This window comes from Eschrichtius robustus, chromosome 8 (assembly GCF_028021215.1).
Source record: "Eschrichtius robustus isolate mEscRob2 chromosome 8, mEscRob2.pri, whole genome shotgun sequence".
In the NCBI taxonomy this organism is placed as follows: Eukaryota; Metazoa; Chordata; class Mammalia; order Artiodactyla; family Eschrichtiidae; genus Eschrichtius; species Eschrichtius robustus.
Genome location: NC_090831.1, coordinates 69,550,580 through 69,568,160, shown reverse-complemented (window position 1 = coordinate 69,568,160; position 17,581 = coordinate 69,550,580). Strand labels below are relative to the sequence as shown.

At 39.9% G+C, this 17,581-nt stretch overlaps 1 pseudogene; it reads left to right on the top strand.

Moving 5' to 3' along the window:
• The first annotated feature begins 10,040 nt into the window (after positions 1-10,040).
• LOC137768312 (heterogeneous nuclear ribonucleoprotein A3-like) lies at positions 10,041-11,120 on the top strand (annotated as a pseudogene).
• Positions 11,121-17,581: the final 6,461 nt, after the last annotated feature.

Below are 17,581 nucleotides of genomic sequence, written 5' to 3'. Positions count from 1 at the left end.
CAGGAATGGGCATAGCAGGCTATCTGGGCTCATGGAAAAGGAATCTACTGCAAGAAACTGGACAAAACTGTAAATAAGAAATAAAATTATGCTGAAAGCTATCTTCCTCTTAACTTTACAGATGTTAATGATATGCCTTATTGTGTCTTACACAATGGAACAATTTCTTATAGTATCATGATGCCAGCTAAGTCGTCCTTTGAGACCAATCATTCAGAGTTTAAGGACAAAAGAATTAATGTTTTAAGTGTAGACTTTAATGAGCTCTTTAAAAACCAAAAATTATAATAGGTTTTCAAACTAGAAATGAAAAGACCACTGAAGCATCCTATAGGTTTTAATTTCTTGTAAGGTAAATACCAATTGCTATAACCCACATAAAAAGAAAGTGCTTCAGGTGTCCCTTTTTTTAAAAAAAGAATAAGAGTCTTGAGATCAAAAAGTGAGAAAACCACTGTGTTTTATCCCTAGCTTTGATATTCATTTCTTGCTATTACCTCATAAAGAGCCATTTTTATGGAATCCCAAGCACCTATACAAATCCCTGGCTGGGCCTAGGTTTTTGGTCCTTCTAGCTCAGGAAGTTGGTTTTTGATGACCTGAGGGACTTTTACCATAGTTAGCTTTTTCCCTCTTTGGCTTTTTGTCTGTTTTGTTTCCTTTTTTTTCCTCTGCTTTGTTTTATCTTTTTCTCATTTTTTCTTTTTTCTTTTTTTTTTTTTTGTTTAAACCACTTTATTGAGGTATGATTGACATACAAAAAGCTGTACACATTTAATGTTCACAACCTGATGAGTTTGGATATAAGTGTATACCCATGGTGGGGGTGGAAACTATAAATGGAGCTTACTTAATTACATCTATATAAATAGTGTTCACTACAGAGCTAATAATCTGATAGGGTCAAGACCCCTTTTCTAAAGAGTCCAATATCATGACTGCTGTGCTCCTACAATTCATTTGGAATGGATTTCCCATTTTTGTGCTCTTCCATTTGCCTTAACTATATTCCCAAGGTCTCAATCATACCTTCTGTTCTATCGATTCTTCTTATTTCTTGAAGATCTCCCTCCCAGAGCCACTAATCCTCATATTCCCAACTGGACCAGTTGCTCTCAGGTCTGCTGCACAGTTACCATTCTAGAGGAGGAATGTCAGTACTCTCAAATTGGATTAATTGTTCCTGAAAGCTTCTTAATAATTATTACTACAAAAATGCTGTGTAACCATAATGCTGCCTGACAAGCAGCCCTGACATCTCAGTGGCAACAACAAACATTTACTGTTCTCACTCTGCTTCAGAATGTGGGTTAAATTCAAGACTGCTCCATGTGTCTTTCATGTGGTACCAGCAGCTATTTGGGGCACGCTCTTCTCATGGAAGATGGAAGAAGAAAGAGAAAGACCAAGACACGCCAAATAAGCATACTGAAAGCCTCTGCTCATGCGGCATCCACCAGTGTCCCACTAGCCAAAGCAAATCATATGTGCAACCCCAACATCAAAGGAGTAGGGAAATGTAGACATGAATTTATAAGTCAGTGACAGGGGAGATGTGAACAATAGGAAGCAATAGTCCAGTCCACCAAAGGAGCATATGCCTTACTCATTACTCTTTTGTTTTGGTGGAGAATACCCTCTAGTAACTTTCTAAGAAAAGATGTATGGAACATGTCTGAAAATGTATTCTATCCTCCTACCTAATGGTTAAAAAACCTTGAGAGCCTTGCTCCGTTATCTTCCAGTACCCAGTGCTGCTGATGAGAAGCTTCTTGCCAGGCAGTTATTTTGTAGGTGCCTCTTTCTGTCTCTCTGCATACTCTCTTTACCCTTGATGTTTTAAAATGCCTCAATGAGACAGATATAGGTAATTTTTCCTTTATTGTGCCAGGCTGTAGGTTCTCTCCAACTGACAGACTTTTAACAAATCTTCCTGTTTTGCTGCACAACTCATTCCTGACCTCCTCTGCATCAAATGTTTCCAAGTGTGGTGACTTATACCCCTCCAGGTAGAGTGTAGGCTGCCACTTTCTCCAATATGCTTCATCAACTTTCTGTATTTCATAAACCTCTTGAATCCCCTTGTCCACTGATGATCCTTGTCTTACTCTCTTCATGTTGTGGAGTGAGAGCACTTAAAACATTTTTTTGCTGTAGTTTTATTGGTGTCTCAGGAGGGAGCAGTAAGAAAATGGTGCACCTAGGTCATCATGTGACTCACTAGTCTCAATATTTTATTTTTCTGAACACTTTTTACATTTAAATATAGACTGTTTAAAATATTTGTAAAAGGTTTGTCTGTGCCAGAGAATGTAACATATCTAAGACTAGTATTTTAAAACCTGGCTATATTAGCATTCAGATGTTCAAAGGTAATTAGTTTGAATATGATTATTTACTTTACAGAAGAATTTGAAACATTACCAAAGATAACCAGTTTCTCTAAGGTAGCACTGTTCAATACAGTTTTTTGCAGTGATGGAAATGTTCTCTGTCTGTGTTGTTTAATACAATGGCTACAAGCCACATGTGGCTATTGAACACTTAAAATGTGGCTGGTGCTACTGAGGAACTGAATTTTTTTAATTTATTTAATTTTCACTGATTTAAATTTAAATAGCCACATGTGGCTAGCAACTCCTTTATAGGACAGTGCAGCATGGATCTAGAATTTTATTAAATTCACAAAATTAAAAATATGTTTTTAGGCATACATCACTTATATAAAGAAAATTATACCTGAAAGAGATAGACATGAGAAATCTTACAAGATATATGGGCAGTATAAAGTTATGTTTATGATTTATACCAAGGAATATACTCATTCACTCAGTAAATATTTCAAGGGCACATACCATGTGTGAAAGCACTGTGCCAGGTTTCAGGGTTACAAAAATGCAGACACACAAAGCACCTGCCCCCAAGGATGTTTCAGTCTACTGAAGAATCAGACATGCAAACCAGCCAGCAAATACAATCAGAAGATTACCTTACCTGCGTATGCTGGGAGTGAGAGGAGAATGTCCAGTTATCCAGGCAATAACATTTGAGTCCTGACTCAAAGCTGAGATTAATGAGTAGGACACTTCAGACAGAGAAAGAACAGCAAGGGTACAGGCATGGAGACAGGTTGCAGAAAAGCGAGACACCTGGTATCGCTAGAAGCTACAGTGCAATTGTGGGAAAATCACAAGAGACTGGCCAGTTAGTTAGGCAGAGTGACAAATCACTGCAAAGTGAGAAGAGCCACCCCACTTCCACTGAGGATAGATAAAGTATAAACCTGATAGGGTGTAGACTTTTTGAGTTGGAAGAATGGTAAACTTATTATATGTTCCGACCCAACCCTCTCCGTTCAGTCAGTCAACAAATATTATTTGATATTCTCCTAAATCTTTTTTTACACTGATGATTGGCTTTAGGAACTTTTTCTTTTTCCTTTTTTCTTTTTCTTCCAGTCTTATTGAGATATAATATACAACACTATATAAGTTTAAGATGTACAGCATAATGATTTGACTTACATACATCATGAAATTATTACCACAGTTAGTTTAGTGAAATCCATCACTTCATATAGATACAAAATTACAGAAATAGAAAAAAATTTTCCTTGTGATGAGAACTCTTAAGATTTACTCTCTTTACAACTTTCATAAATAACACACAGCAGTATTAATTATATTTATCATGTTGTACACTATATCCCTAGTACTTATTTATCTTATAACTGGAAGTTTGTACCTTTTGACTACGTTCATCCAGTTACCTCTCCCCCCCAACCCCACTCTGGTAACCACAAATCTGATCTCTTTTTCTGTGAGTTTGTTTGTTTTTGAGGCATACTTGACCTACAACACATTGTTAGTTCCTGGTACACAACATAGTGATTGAATATTTCTATACATTTCAAAATGATCACCATTATAAGTCTAGTTACCATCTGTCACTATACAAATATACTACATAACTGTTAACTGTATTTCCCACAATGTACACTTCATACCTATGACTCATTTATTTTGTAACTGGAAGTTTGTACCTCTTAATCTCCCTCATCTATTTCTCTCCTCTTCCTACTCCCCTCCCCTCTGACAACTACCTGTTTGTTCTCTGTATCTGTGACTCTGTTTATGTTTGGTTATATTTGTAGGTTTGTTTTGTCTTTTAGATTCAACATATAAGTGAAATCATACAGTATTTTTCTTTCTCTGTCTGACTTATCTCACTTCACATAATTCCCTCTAGGTCCATCCACTCTGTCACAAATGGCAAGATCTCTTCTCTTTCTATGGCTGAGTAATATTCCATTTTGTGTGTGTGTGTGTGTGTGTGTGTGTGTGTGTGTGTGTGTGTATCTATATATACCACATCGTCTTTACCCGTTCATCTATTGATGGGCACTTAGGTTTCTTCCATATCTTGGCTATTGTAAATAATGCTGCACAGGAGTGCATATATCTTTTTGAATTAGTGCTTTTGTTTTTGTTTTTTGGATAAATAGCCAGGAGTGGAGTTGCTGGATTAGGAACTCTTTTTAAGTAGCTGGTGAAAAAGTAAATTTTAACCCAGCATCAAGTGGAATGAGAGCAGATTCCTAATTAGAGACCTCCCGCTCAATAAACACGTTTAAAATGATGATGAATATCATACTACAGACTTTTGCAGCTCCAGAAAACACAGGATTTAACTCCAACATGCAACTGCAGAATAACAGAAGTCATTCCAGTTGCCCTTGCACTTTCCAATAAATCACAAATGTGCTTGTGCTAATTACCTATCGACAGGCACATCTAATCATCTTATCCACTTTTCAAGTTTACAATTTTATTTATTTACATCAGCACTATTTGAATCTGGTGAAATTTGGGCATTTGGAAAATGAATTCCTCTAAACAGTTACTTCTCCCTGAGAATCTGATACCATACTAGCCACAGAGAATGGTAATTTTTGGCAAAAGTGTTCTAGGGAGAGTCAGGGAAAGGAGAAGAGATCTAGCCCAAGATTTCTATATGCTTTAAGTTTCTCTGAACCAAGACATAACAAAGTACAGAGTATCATTCCCTGGTCCTTTAAACATACACACACACACACAAAATCACTAAAATATTCTCAATTAGAGTCAGTGAAAATACAGTCCTGGGTTAGCACAGTGAGTTTTAAAAAATAATAAAAACTACTTACCAAGATGCCATGACCCCATCTTATTGTTGAGTTCATCTTTTCCATTCGAAATCCCTATTTTCTGTTTATAACTTACACCAAAATGTTCCTTTTGACCTTTGGGTCTGATATTTCTCTTGCCTCATCTCAATCCAAAGGTGAATTTATTTGCAGTTTGAACTAAATCTCTTCAGTTATTTCAGTTACTTGAGTTTGAAGAAAATAACCGCTTTGTGCTTTCAGAAATCGTTCAGATTTGTTTCCCAAATATTTTAAGTTCAAATAGCTTAAAAATGACTTTGTTTTGAAGCTATAGAATTGGAATGGCTGTACTAACGATCCAGCTTGAAAGGAGTTGTTTAAGAAATTTGGATTGAAGACCCGGAAATGATAAGGCTCCATAGCATGTAATTACACGGAGGCAAGTACACATCCTCTCCCGTCAGCCGTCTTGCACATGCATGTGACAGTAGTAACAAGAGAGGTCAAAACCTACCCCCCCAAAATCAATTTAAAGTGCGTGTCTGACTTTTCAAGGTTTGACATAACAATAAAACGGTCCCAATTCCCACAAAGGACGTATTCATATGCAAGGAACATCCATGTGATTTTTGCTGGAACTTGGAGAATAGGATGCAAAATACATTACTGGGACTTGAATCCTCTGGATTCTAGCTCAGGTTTCCTTCTGACTTTTATTTATGACTCTTAAGTTGGGCCTCTAATCTTGCTTCATCATTCTGTCTACAAAATGAAAGACGACCTGATATGTGATCATGCTGAAAAGAATTAACCATACCATCTATGCTTTTCAAGGGCATTCCTTTCAATAAATAACTTTATTTCACACCTACTGAAAGCCAGGCTCTGTGCTAACTAATGCTGTGGGTATGGAGCTGGAGAAGACAAAGATGCTCAGTCAGGAAATGCCCTGAATATGGAAGAGGATGATGAAGTATAATAGTATAGAATAAATATAAACATTGATTATTTTCAATAAAGACAGATAACTTGAGTCTATTGCTTTCACTAAAAAAGCAAAAGAGAGATAGACAAGTAGACAGATAGAGAGTAGACAGATAAAGATACAGATCTAGACATAAATTCCTATATGCCCAAAATGGAAAATTTTTAAGTTCTACATACTCACCATCAACCCCTCCTCACCTCCAGTCCAATCCAGGCCCTCCAGATAATAAACATACAATCTAAAGAAATCAGCGTGCTCGCTAAACGTATGCATTTTTAGAACAACTCCCTTAGCTGCTCAGTCATCCTCTTCCCAACCACATTGTTTCCTCCAAGCCACTCCTACTCAGGAATTCTGGAGCTCTCAAAAAAGGGCCCATCCTAACACTGCCTCCAGATAATTATAGTAAAAAAATTTATCTGGTCCCTCTGTCTGAAATTAAATTTTTTGTCCTTCAGACTTCCAATGCATTTATACTTGCCTCTCCTAGAACAACTACTGCTTTCCCTAGATTCTTGTTTTTTAAACATAATTTAATGTTTATTTATTTTATTATTTATTTATTTTACTATTTTTGGCTGCGTTGGGTCTTAGTTGTGGCACGCAGGATATTTGCTGCAGCATGCTGGGTCTTTCGTTGCAGCACACGGGCTTCTCTCTACTTGTGGCATGCGGGTTTTCGCTCTTTAGGTGTGGCATCTGGGCTCCAGAGCGCGTGGGCTCTGTAGTTTGCATCATGCAGTCTCTCTAGTTGAGGCGTGCAGGCTCAGTAGTTGTGTCGCGTGGGCTTAGTTGCCCCGCGGCATGTGGGATCTGAGTTCCCCGACCAGGGAGCGAAGCCGTGTCCCCTGCATTGGAAGGCGGATTCTTTACCACTGGACCACCAGAGAAGTCCCTCCCTAGATTCTTAATCACAGTTTTTTTCACATTTTAAAAGTCACTGTGGGACATCCCTGGTGATGCAGTGGATAAGACTCCATGCTCCTAATGCAGGGGGCCTGGGTTCGATCCCTGGTCAGGGAACTAGATCCCACACGCATGCCGCAACTAAGAGTTCACATGCCACAACTAAGGAGCTGGTGAGCCACAACTAAAGAGCCCTGGAACCGCAAGTAAGGAGCCCGCCTGCCACAACTAAGACCCGGGGCAACCAAAATAAATAAATAAATAAATAAATATTTTAAAAATTAAATCATTGTGCATCTTGCAGTCAATGGGTACATTTACTTTAAGGTTTCTTTTTTCCCAAGAATATGTTATTTATTTATTTTTTTGGCTGCATTGGGTCTTCGTTGCTGCACACGGGCTTTCTCTAATTGCAGCGAGCTAGGGCTACTCTTCATTGCAGTGCACGGGCTCCTCATTGTGCTGGCTTCTCTTGTTGCAGAGCACAGGCTCTAGGCACACGGGCTTCAGTAGTTGTGGCGCACGGGCTGGGTTGCTCCGCGGCACGTGGGATCTTCCTGGACCAGGGATCAAACCTGTGTCCCCTGTATTGGCAGGCAGATTCTTAACCACTGCAGATTCTTCCCCATCAGGGAAGTCCCCCAAGAATATGTTATGAAATTGATAGTACATCTTGTTCTGATTCATTAATTCAACAAACATTTTTTGAGCACCTGCTGTGTACCGGGCTCAGTGCTAGGCACTTGGGCCATATCTCACAGCCTTTGAAGATCTGTATCTCATGACAGTTTCAAAATTTATCAGATTCTAGGCAAATTCAAAGCAGCTGGAGAATATTGCTTCTAAAATCTGGATTCAAAATCTGTTGACTTCTTGATTTGGATTTTTATATGCATATTAAAGTGACTTTAAAAAATCTTACAATAATGTCATTCTAAATGAAGTGAGGTTTCGGAGCTGAGACGCAATGAACACATTACAGTGTGTGCTGTGGTAATGTAGAGCCGCTATCCACACAGATGGTATTGATTTTCATTTCCTGTGAAGCTGAATCAACATGTTGTGGCTAATGTCTACATAATTTAATGTATTGAATAAAATGTACCATTGCTCTCTACTGGGGGATAAAAGGTCTTACTTGACTGTGGTACCTTGTGCTCTAAAAACCACAACAGACATGTTTAACAATCCTTAGTTGTTAAAAATCAACCTAAGAAAATCTTTCCTGTTTCTTAAAAAAAAAACACATAATTTTTCTTTAACTCATTTTTTTTTTTTTTATATCCGTGTAGAAGAAAGGAAAGGCAAGTGTTAATAGAATTTTCTCTTAGGCTAACGTGTTTTGCAGATAAAATTCCATTATGGTGCCAACATCATAAGATAGCCACAAAATGCCTGGAAGGATATACGGCAAGAATCAACAAGCTAAGGCATCAGTACCAAATGGGATGCTCTGCTCCTCAGGGTGCATGGCAGGGCTAAGAGGGGCCCTCCCTTCCTGTGCCCCTCATCGGCCTCCCTCCTGGGTGACCAGGGCTCTCATCTGACTCTCTGACTGTCTGAAGCCACTCACTGCAGCACCTCCCATGTCAGTCTCCTATGTCACAGTCTCTGCATTTATTAAAAAGGAGACAATTATCCTCAGTCTGCCAACCTCACAAGATTTTTGTGGGGAATCAGATTAAATAACTTATGTGAAAACACTCATAAAATTGTAAAGTGTAATACAAATGTACATCATACTTTCAATGGTATTATGGTTTTCTTATTATCACTCTATGTTTGGAGCATCTTGCTCCAAAATTACCTGCTCCCCTGACCATCAGAGCTACGAGTCCTTTGAATCTGATTGGTCAGTGATTCAGTTTTCTGGCTGCAGAATCTTACAATAATGTGTGAATGAATGATACTTTTTAAAAGGACATCAGAATTGATAAAACGTGATGGGAGAAAGCAGTTTTTGTATATTAGTATGTTGGCCATTTTATCACCATCAAACAAACAGTGGTTAACAACCACTCAGAGAATTTTGATTTTGCCCACTCATTTTCTTCTTCAGATCTCCCTAGAGAAGTGTCTTTCCTTGCTATTAGGTGATTCAAAATTGGGAGAAGAGGGAGGACTGAAAGGAGGAGAGGCTCTTTGTCTATGGGGCAGGAGTTTAAGGTGAGTCAAATAACTGACTGAGTAGGTGTGAAAGCAAAGAGGGTTTAAGAAGTGTTGCTAAAGGCTATGTGTCCTCTTCAGAGGGTTGGTTAAGTATAAGTAAGGAGACTGAGCATATTAGATTTTTTTCACCTTCCAGGCTTTGACTGCTATACTGCTGTAAGACTGGACCACATGTGTCATAGCTTCATATCAACATTTATTTAACACTGAACTAATGCCAGATAATATATGTAATCACTTTTCATACATTATCCTATTTAATATTTACTCAAATCCTGCAAAACATGCTATTGCACCCAGTTTTATACATGAGGAAAACCCAGGCTTGAAGTTAGAGCCTACCACAGTAACACAACTAGGATGTTTCAAAGCCAGGACTTGAATTTCAGAGACTGATCTCTCAATCACTCACTGTACAATTTCATGCAAACCAGTACCCCTCCCCCATTGGTAGATTGTACAGGAGAAAGGACTTTGATCAGCTGTGATGAGGGATAGGAGGGGAGAGAAGTGGAGTCTTTAGTTTCCCTTCTCTAATCAAGTTGGTGCCTCAAGTTCAGGAAAGCGGAGTTGCAACAGCCCTCATTTCTGTAGGTTAGTGACAACTTTGCTATTTATTGTTAAAGAAACTGAATAATGGTGTACCAGATTGTACACAGAAATAGCTTTTGAAATAACATTCAAAAAGAATACAAGAGCCAACACCTACTTTCCCTACAAGCAAAAAGGAAGCTGCCTACATGAAATTAAGTTACTTGACTACACTTAAAGTAGAGGCGATATTGAACTCAATTTGGAAGAGGTGAGTCCAGTCTCAAAATGCAGGGCCATGATCCAAAGGAACCAGAATAGTTGAGAAAACTGTTTATTGGTGGTCGGAGCTTTGAAACTACAGATGATAGCTTAAGAGAACATTTTGAGAAATGGGGCACACTTACAGATTATGTGGTGATGAGAGACCCCCAAACAAAACGTCCCAGGGGCCTTGGTTTTGTGACTAACTCTTGTGTTGAAGAGGTGGATGCAGCAATGTGTGCTCAGCCACACAAGGTTGATGCCCATCTAACAGTGAAGAAAATTTTTGTTGGTGGTATTAAAGAAGATACAGGGAAGCAGCTGCATAGCACAGGGAGATCAGCTCAGTGCTTTGTGACCACCTAGAGGGGTGGGATAGGGAGGGTGGGAGGGAGACGCAAGAGGGAGGAGATATGGGGATATATGTATACGTATAGCTGATTCACTTTGTTATACCTCAGAAACTAACACAACATTATAAAGCAATTATACTCCAATAAAGATGTTAAAAAAAAAAAAGGTACAGAAGAATATAATTTGAGAGACTACTTTGAAAAGTATGGCAAGATTGAAACCATAGAAGTTATGGAAGACAGGCAGAGTGGAAAAAAGAAAGGATTTGCTTTTGTAACTTTTGATGATCATGATACAGTTGATAAAATTGTTGTTCAGAAATACCGCGCTATTAATGGGGATAATTGTAAAGTGAAAAAGGCCCCTTTCTAAACAAGAAATGCAGTCTGCTGGATCACAAAGAGGTCGTGGAGGTGGATCTGGCAACTTTATGGGTAGTGGAGGAAACTTTGGAGGTGGTGGAGGTAACTTTGGCCGTGGAGGAAACTTTGGTGGAAGAGGAGGCTGGTGGTGGTAGACCTGGATATGGAAACCAAGGTGGTGGATATGGAGGCAGTGGTGGAGGATATGATGGTTACAATGAAGGAGGAAATTTTGGAGGTAACTACGGTGGTGTTGGGAACTATAATGATTTTGGAAATTATAGTGGACAACAGCAATCAAATTATGGACCCGTAAAGGGGGGACAGTTTTGGTGGAAGAAGCTTGGGCAGTCCCTATGGTGGTGGTTATAGATCTGGTGGTGGAAGTGGTGGATGGTAGCAGAAGGTTCTCAAAACTCAGAAGAAAAGGGCTACGGTTCTTAGCAGGAGAGAGAGCAAGGAGTTGTCAAGAAAGCTGCAGGTTACTTTGAGACAGTCGTCCCAAATGCATTAGAGCAACTGCAAAAATCTGCCACAGAAGGAACGATGATCCATAGTTATAAACGGTCCTACAGCTTAACAGGAAACCCTTCTTGTTCAGGACTGTCATAGCCACAGTTTGTGAAAAGTGCAGCTGTTGATTAATGCAATGTAGTGTCAAGTAGATGTACATTCCTGAGGTCTTTTATCTGTTGTAGCTTTGTCTCGTCCTTTTTCTTTTCATTATATCAGGTACATTTCCCTGTAAATTGTGGTAGTCGTACCAGGAATAAAAAATTAAGGAATTTTTAACTTTTCAAAACAATAAAAAATAAAATTAAAGTAGGGGCATTCCCTGTTACAGATATCTTTGTAACTGGCAGATTAATTCATAAGTAATCCCAAATTTAGACATTATGATCAATCAAATCTATAGCCATATCTAGATGTTTCTCCTTTAACAACAATGGAAGGAAATTCTTTTTATTATTTTGAAATTTGTAATTAAATAAATTAATACACAGAATTATGTCATGGGTAAACTATAAACAAAATTATCAGATACTGGGACTTCCCTGGTGGCGCCGTGGTTGGGAGTCTGCCTGCTAACGCAGGGGACATGGGTTCAAGCCCTGGTGCAGGAAGATCCCACATGCATAGCAACGAAGACCCAACTCAGCCAAAAATAAATAAATTTTTTAAAAAAATTACCAGATACTTATCTGATTTATAGATAGTCTGCTAGGCTTAGGTCGATTCTATTGTCTTTGGATTCCTAACGATATCTAGTACACTGGCTTACCTATATAGATGACTATTGAATTAAAGAATGAACATGGACAGCTAACAGATTACAATACCTATATTTCTTCAGTAGAATGTGATTCTTGGTTAACCACTAATGCCGTTTTGCAAGGGACAGCTAAATTCTAGCCCTCGGTGGCTAGGCTCAAATGATAGACTAAATGTCCAAAGAAAACCTTCTAGTACAGCACAAGTTAATATGCTAAATAAAACATTTAAAATGTTTAAAATCTATAGCAAAGCTGTTGAGAAGTAAAGGATTCCCTGAGAGGCCAGAAATAAGAAAATAAGAGCCAACAGAGCCAACAGTGCTTGTTTAAACACTGGAGGCAACTTTTGCCCTACAGGTACTTGCTGAGGCTTTCTGGCTGAGAGCTGAGCTTCCCAGCCAGTGTGAAAATCCTGTCAACCCTTGGGGTGATCTGCTGGACTTGGGGCAGCCAGAGCTTCCACTAGGCTAATCACCTCCATCCAGATACGGCCTCTTCCAGGACTGAGGAGGACTGCTCAGGCACAGTGAGTGGGTGGGCCCCCAGTCCTTGCAGAGGACAAGCCCTATAATGTCAGCTGCCCCTCACCACTGCCTGAACTCACTGAGTACAGCCCAACAGGAGCTCTACAACCTGACATCAACTCCGTCAGCCAACTGCAGATGGACCATTGTGGACTGCAGTTCAGCCTGTGGAACTGTTGTAGGAGGTCATGATCCTGGTGCCCAAGGAGCCCCACATGCAAACCAAGACGCAGATACTTGAGAGTTTTGAAGCTGGGAAACTAGGCAGGGTCTTCTAGAATACAAAGCTCCATGAGGTGCATCTCATCCATCTTTACTCATAGAGGGTGTTTTAGTTTCCCAGGGCACCCATGACACATGATCATAAACTGAGTGGCTGAAAACAACAGAAACTTATTCTCTCACAGTCCTGGAGGCTAGAAGTCTGAAATCAATTGGCAGGGCCATGTTCCCCCTGAAGCCTCTAGGAAAGACTCCTTCCTTGCCTCTTCCTAGTTTCTGGTGGCTCCCAGCAATCCTTAGCATACTTTGGCTTCTAACTACATTATTCTAATCTCTGCCTCCATAGTCATATGGCCTTCTTCTCCATGCATCTGTGTCTCTCTGTGTCCTCTCTTCTTGTCAGGACACCAGTCACTGGATTTACTGCCCACCCTAATCCAGTATGACCTCATCTTAATTAGTTGCATCTGCAAAGACCCTAGTTCCAAATAAGTTCACATAATGATGTTCCTGGTGGGCATGGACTTTCAGGGGGAACACTTATTCAACCCACTACAGAATATATTTCTGTCTGTCTGTGGCTGATGCGCCCTTTTAGCGGCATATCACTAGTATCTTTTCAAAGTGACTGCTATGATAATGCCTGAGCAGTTTACGAATTAGAGAAAAGCTCAGTTGAATTGCATATAGCCATTTCAGGCAAAAAGGAAATCTGATTAAACAATTTGAAAGTATTTTGTTTAGAAATTTTCTATTTAATATCTTAATGTAAGGTATAATGTATAATCTTAGTGTATACAATTTAACAACCCACATATCCATCAATAAGAGAATAGATATAAAAATTGAGATCAAACAATAGATTAAATACAACAATAAAAATAAACAAAACACAGCTTTAGACAACAACACAGGTTAATCTCAAAGCCATAATGTTGAGCAAAAAAGGGCAGGTCACAGAAGCATACACGTAGATGTGATGCAGTTTATATGAAGTTCAGAAGCTCATGAAATTAAGTGATTTGTTATTTAAAGATACATACATATGTGGTATAACCATAAAGAAAAGCAAGGGAATTAATAAAACAGTATTCAGGATAGTGGTTACCTCTGAAAGGCAAGAGGTGATAGGATTAGGAAGGAACCCACGACATAGGGAAATTCAGAGGTATTGGTATGTTCTATTTCTCAAACTGGGTGGAGGGTACATTGCTGTTCATTTTATTATTTTGTACTGTACATTTACATTATATGCACTCTTCCATGTATGTTTCAGAATGTAAAAGCCAACCTAAGGAAGGGCGTCATGCATCCAGTGAGAGCTTTGTGTTTATTTTTTTTAATATCCTCCATAGCTGATTCAACAGAGTGTCTTGATATTATTTATGAGAATAAAGGATAAATATAAGTGGAAATAGAATCATGAGAGTTTAATGACACCATGACTCTGGGATTTAGAGAAGTCCCACTAAATCCAGTTACCATCTCTTTGAGATGCTGAGCAGTGGCTGCCAACTAGAAATAGCACAAGGAAGTTAATGGAGGGGGGCGGTGGGACTTCAGAGGGATTAGCCCAAGGTATGTTGCACCGCTTCCTGTTATTCACTGCACAAGTCCAGAACTTGTAGCTGTACTTGAGCAATTTACATTCTAAGGGGGAAAACATAAGAGATAAACCAAAGGCAGCGTGAGAGCCTTCCAGCCACTCACAGCCTTGGCAACTTAAAACATTAAGTATTTTTACTAAGGACTTACTGTATAGCGAAGAGAACTCTACTCAGTACTCTATACATTTAATATGGAATTGGGTGGAGAAATGGAATCCACATGTGTGGAGAGCATTATATATGAGTATGTAGAGGATGTCAAATATTTTACCTTCTCCTGTCAAATTTTCTAACTGCATTTCATTTAACCACCACTAGAGAGATTCTCCTTGCTGAGTTTTAAGAAATCTAGTGAAGAGTTGCCTTATCAACTTCTAGGGAGTGGAAACATTCAGAACTCATGCTGTCAGAGCAAAATAACTATTATGTTTCCTCCATAAAGCTAAATTGAATTATTAAGTCAGCAATTTTCAAATCGTGGATTCTGAAGACCCAGGGCTCTAAAAGGCATCACTGAGGAGTCCTTAAAAGGCACACACAGTAATCCTATTAGACATTTAAATTAGAACAGCCTCTGTTTCTCCAACACAACTCTACAGTAAGAAACTTTAAGAAGTTTCTTCCTTAAAGCAAGAAACAGAAACACAACAACTAAATCTAAGGCAAAAGGATACCATAACTTGAGAGTGTGTAATGGGTTAGGCAGTGACTCCCCAGGATCCTGTCCTAGGAGTAAATGGTACTTATACCAGACTTGCTTTCAGAAATAATTGGGGGAAAGGGTAAAGATAATGAAAGGTTTGAATCTACTTAGTGTTGGCTACATCTCAAGTGCTGTATGTTTTGCTATATAGTCTCTCAAATTGCAAGGCCACTTTCAATTCCAAATAGCATTTCCTCTAGATTCAGAAAAGTAGACCTGCTTCTTCCATAGTCTGTGTCTGAGCCCTGAGAAGATTGACAATCACCATAAAATATTACTAAAAATATTTTAGATTTGGTAAATGTAACCACATTTTTGCCTTCTGAATGGTTTCTCTGAATTTTAATTCTGAGGACATTTCAAGGAAAATTTAATTTTCACTTCTCTGATTAACTTGCACTTCATTTTTCATAATATTTTCTAAGATCTACTTTATGGCCAAAAAGAGAAATCAGCCTTTGGGTCTGTGAACAAGTAAACCATATTTTCCACAAGATAAGTGAACTAAAGTTAATTAAATTGTAACATGTTTTCAAACTCAAAACTCTTATAGAATTGATACTTGGCAAACTCTTATACTCATTCAGCTCATTTAAAGATCACCTATAGTGTACAAAGCCCTACACTATATAGTGGGTTGGTATAGAAAAATGAACAAAAAATTGCCTTTGCTTTCACAAAGCTTCCTACCTCCTGGGGAAGGCCAGTGAAACCAAACTAAAACAAAATGTAATAAATATGAAGGAAATGGGATTCAAAAAGTACAATAGGAGGTGCAAATTATGAAACTGCCAATCACAATTGGGAGTGCCAATTTACAGGGACGGTTTTTTGGAGAAAATACCAATCTATTTGGGCCTCAAAGTATGTGTGGAGTCTTAACAGTAAAATAGGGAATGAAAGGCATCTCAGGCAGTGACTAACATGACCAAAAACAAAGTGTGAGAATATATTTTGTACTGGAGGATGTAAAAAAATCTATTGGTGTGGCAGGAGTGAAGGGTACTTAGCCAAGAGGAAGATGTGGTAATAAAAATGATGAAGTGGTAGTTTGGACCAGATTATAAAAGACCTTGAATGCCTTGCTGAGGAATTTGAACTTTTTAATTTAAATAATAGAATCATAGATCAAGATGGTGGAGTAGGAGGACATGCAGCTCCCTCCCACCACAAACACATCAAAAATACATCTATGTGTGGAATAATTCTCACAGAAAACTAACCGGAAACCGGCAGAAGAACTCCTAAACAATCAAAGCTGCAAGAAAGATCTTCATGTAACTGGGTAGGACAGAAAAGAGGCATCGGGTCGGGAGCTGCACCCCAGGGAAGGGTCTGTAAGGAAGAGAAGGTTCACATGGGTGGACCCTCACCCTGGGGAGCCAACAGGTCAAGCCACAATCTGGACATCACAGTCCTGGGATCCTGTGTGGAGGAGACAAGCCCCCGTGGCTGCTGGGAGAATCACTGGGACAGACAGAAGGGCTGGTGAAGCCTAGACTCCACTCGTGAGGAGTGTGTGCGTGCTGGCTTGCCAACAATCAAGGCAGAAAGAGCCTTGCACAGGCGGCAGCCGACTCACTGCACTTCCCAGTCTGAACAGGGTGAACACCTGAGGCCCACTCACTCCGCACCACAGCCTGTTGTAAGATCTGGGCCAACTGAGAGCCCTGGGAAAAGACGCAGTCTAGTCATGCAGAGACAGACCAGGGGTTCTGGACTGTGACCTGGGTGGGGCGGCAGTGGCCAGTGTCAATGCCCACAGGAGCACACAGCGGTTCCTCTCCCAGCAACAGTACCCCGGCTCTGCCCGCCCACTCCACACTGCAGCTTAGTGCTGGATCTGGGGAAAATAGGTGCTGGGACAAGACTGCCACAGAGGCAGCCCAGATCTCTGGCAGAAGCACAGCCACCTCAATTTCTACAGCCACAGTGCCTCAACCCCCAGCCCCAGCCTACTCCACACCACAGCTTTGCACCAGATCTGGGACAGGCACAACAGAGGAAGGGATGCAGCCTTGGGCTGCTTCTGAACAGAGCCACAGGCGCCTACACAAGCAGTGCATAGGTTCTCTGTGAGCGCAAGGGCCTCACTTGCTACAACAATCTCCTCCTTTGGGGCAGAGCATGCACTCAAGGGCAACAGAGCCTGATCAAGCCAACCCTTAGGGCTTCGTTCCAACAACTGGGGAGCAGACCCTGCCCCTGACAGGGCAGCAACAGCCAAGGAGCAGAGAGCAAGTCCCGTCTCACACCCTGCTGAGGCTCTAGACCCTTCCTATCAAGGGAATAACAGCACACCCTGAGAAAAGATCCAAAGTAGGATAAACTGACTCTTTTGATGTGTATTCAAAGGGATGTATAGGAGGGCAGGGGCAGAAGTCTAGAATGACTCTTAGGCCTCTCCATGGCCATTATGTAAGATAGAGACAACCAGAGATTAGCAGAATTGGAGGAAAACATCACGACTTAGATTTGGAGCACTTGAGTTCCAGGTACTAGATAGATATCCATGGAGGAATGGCAAAAAT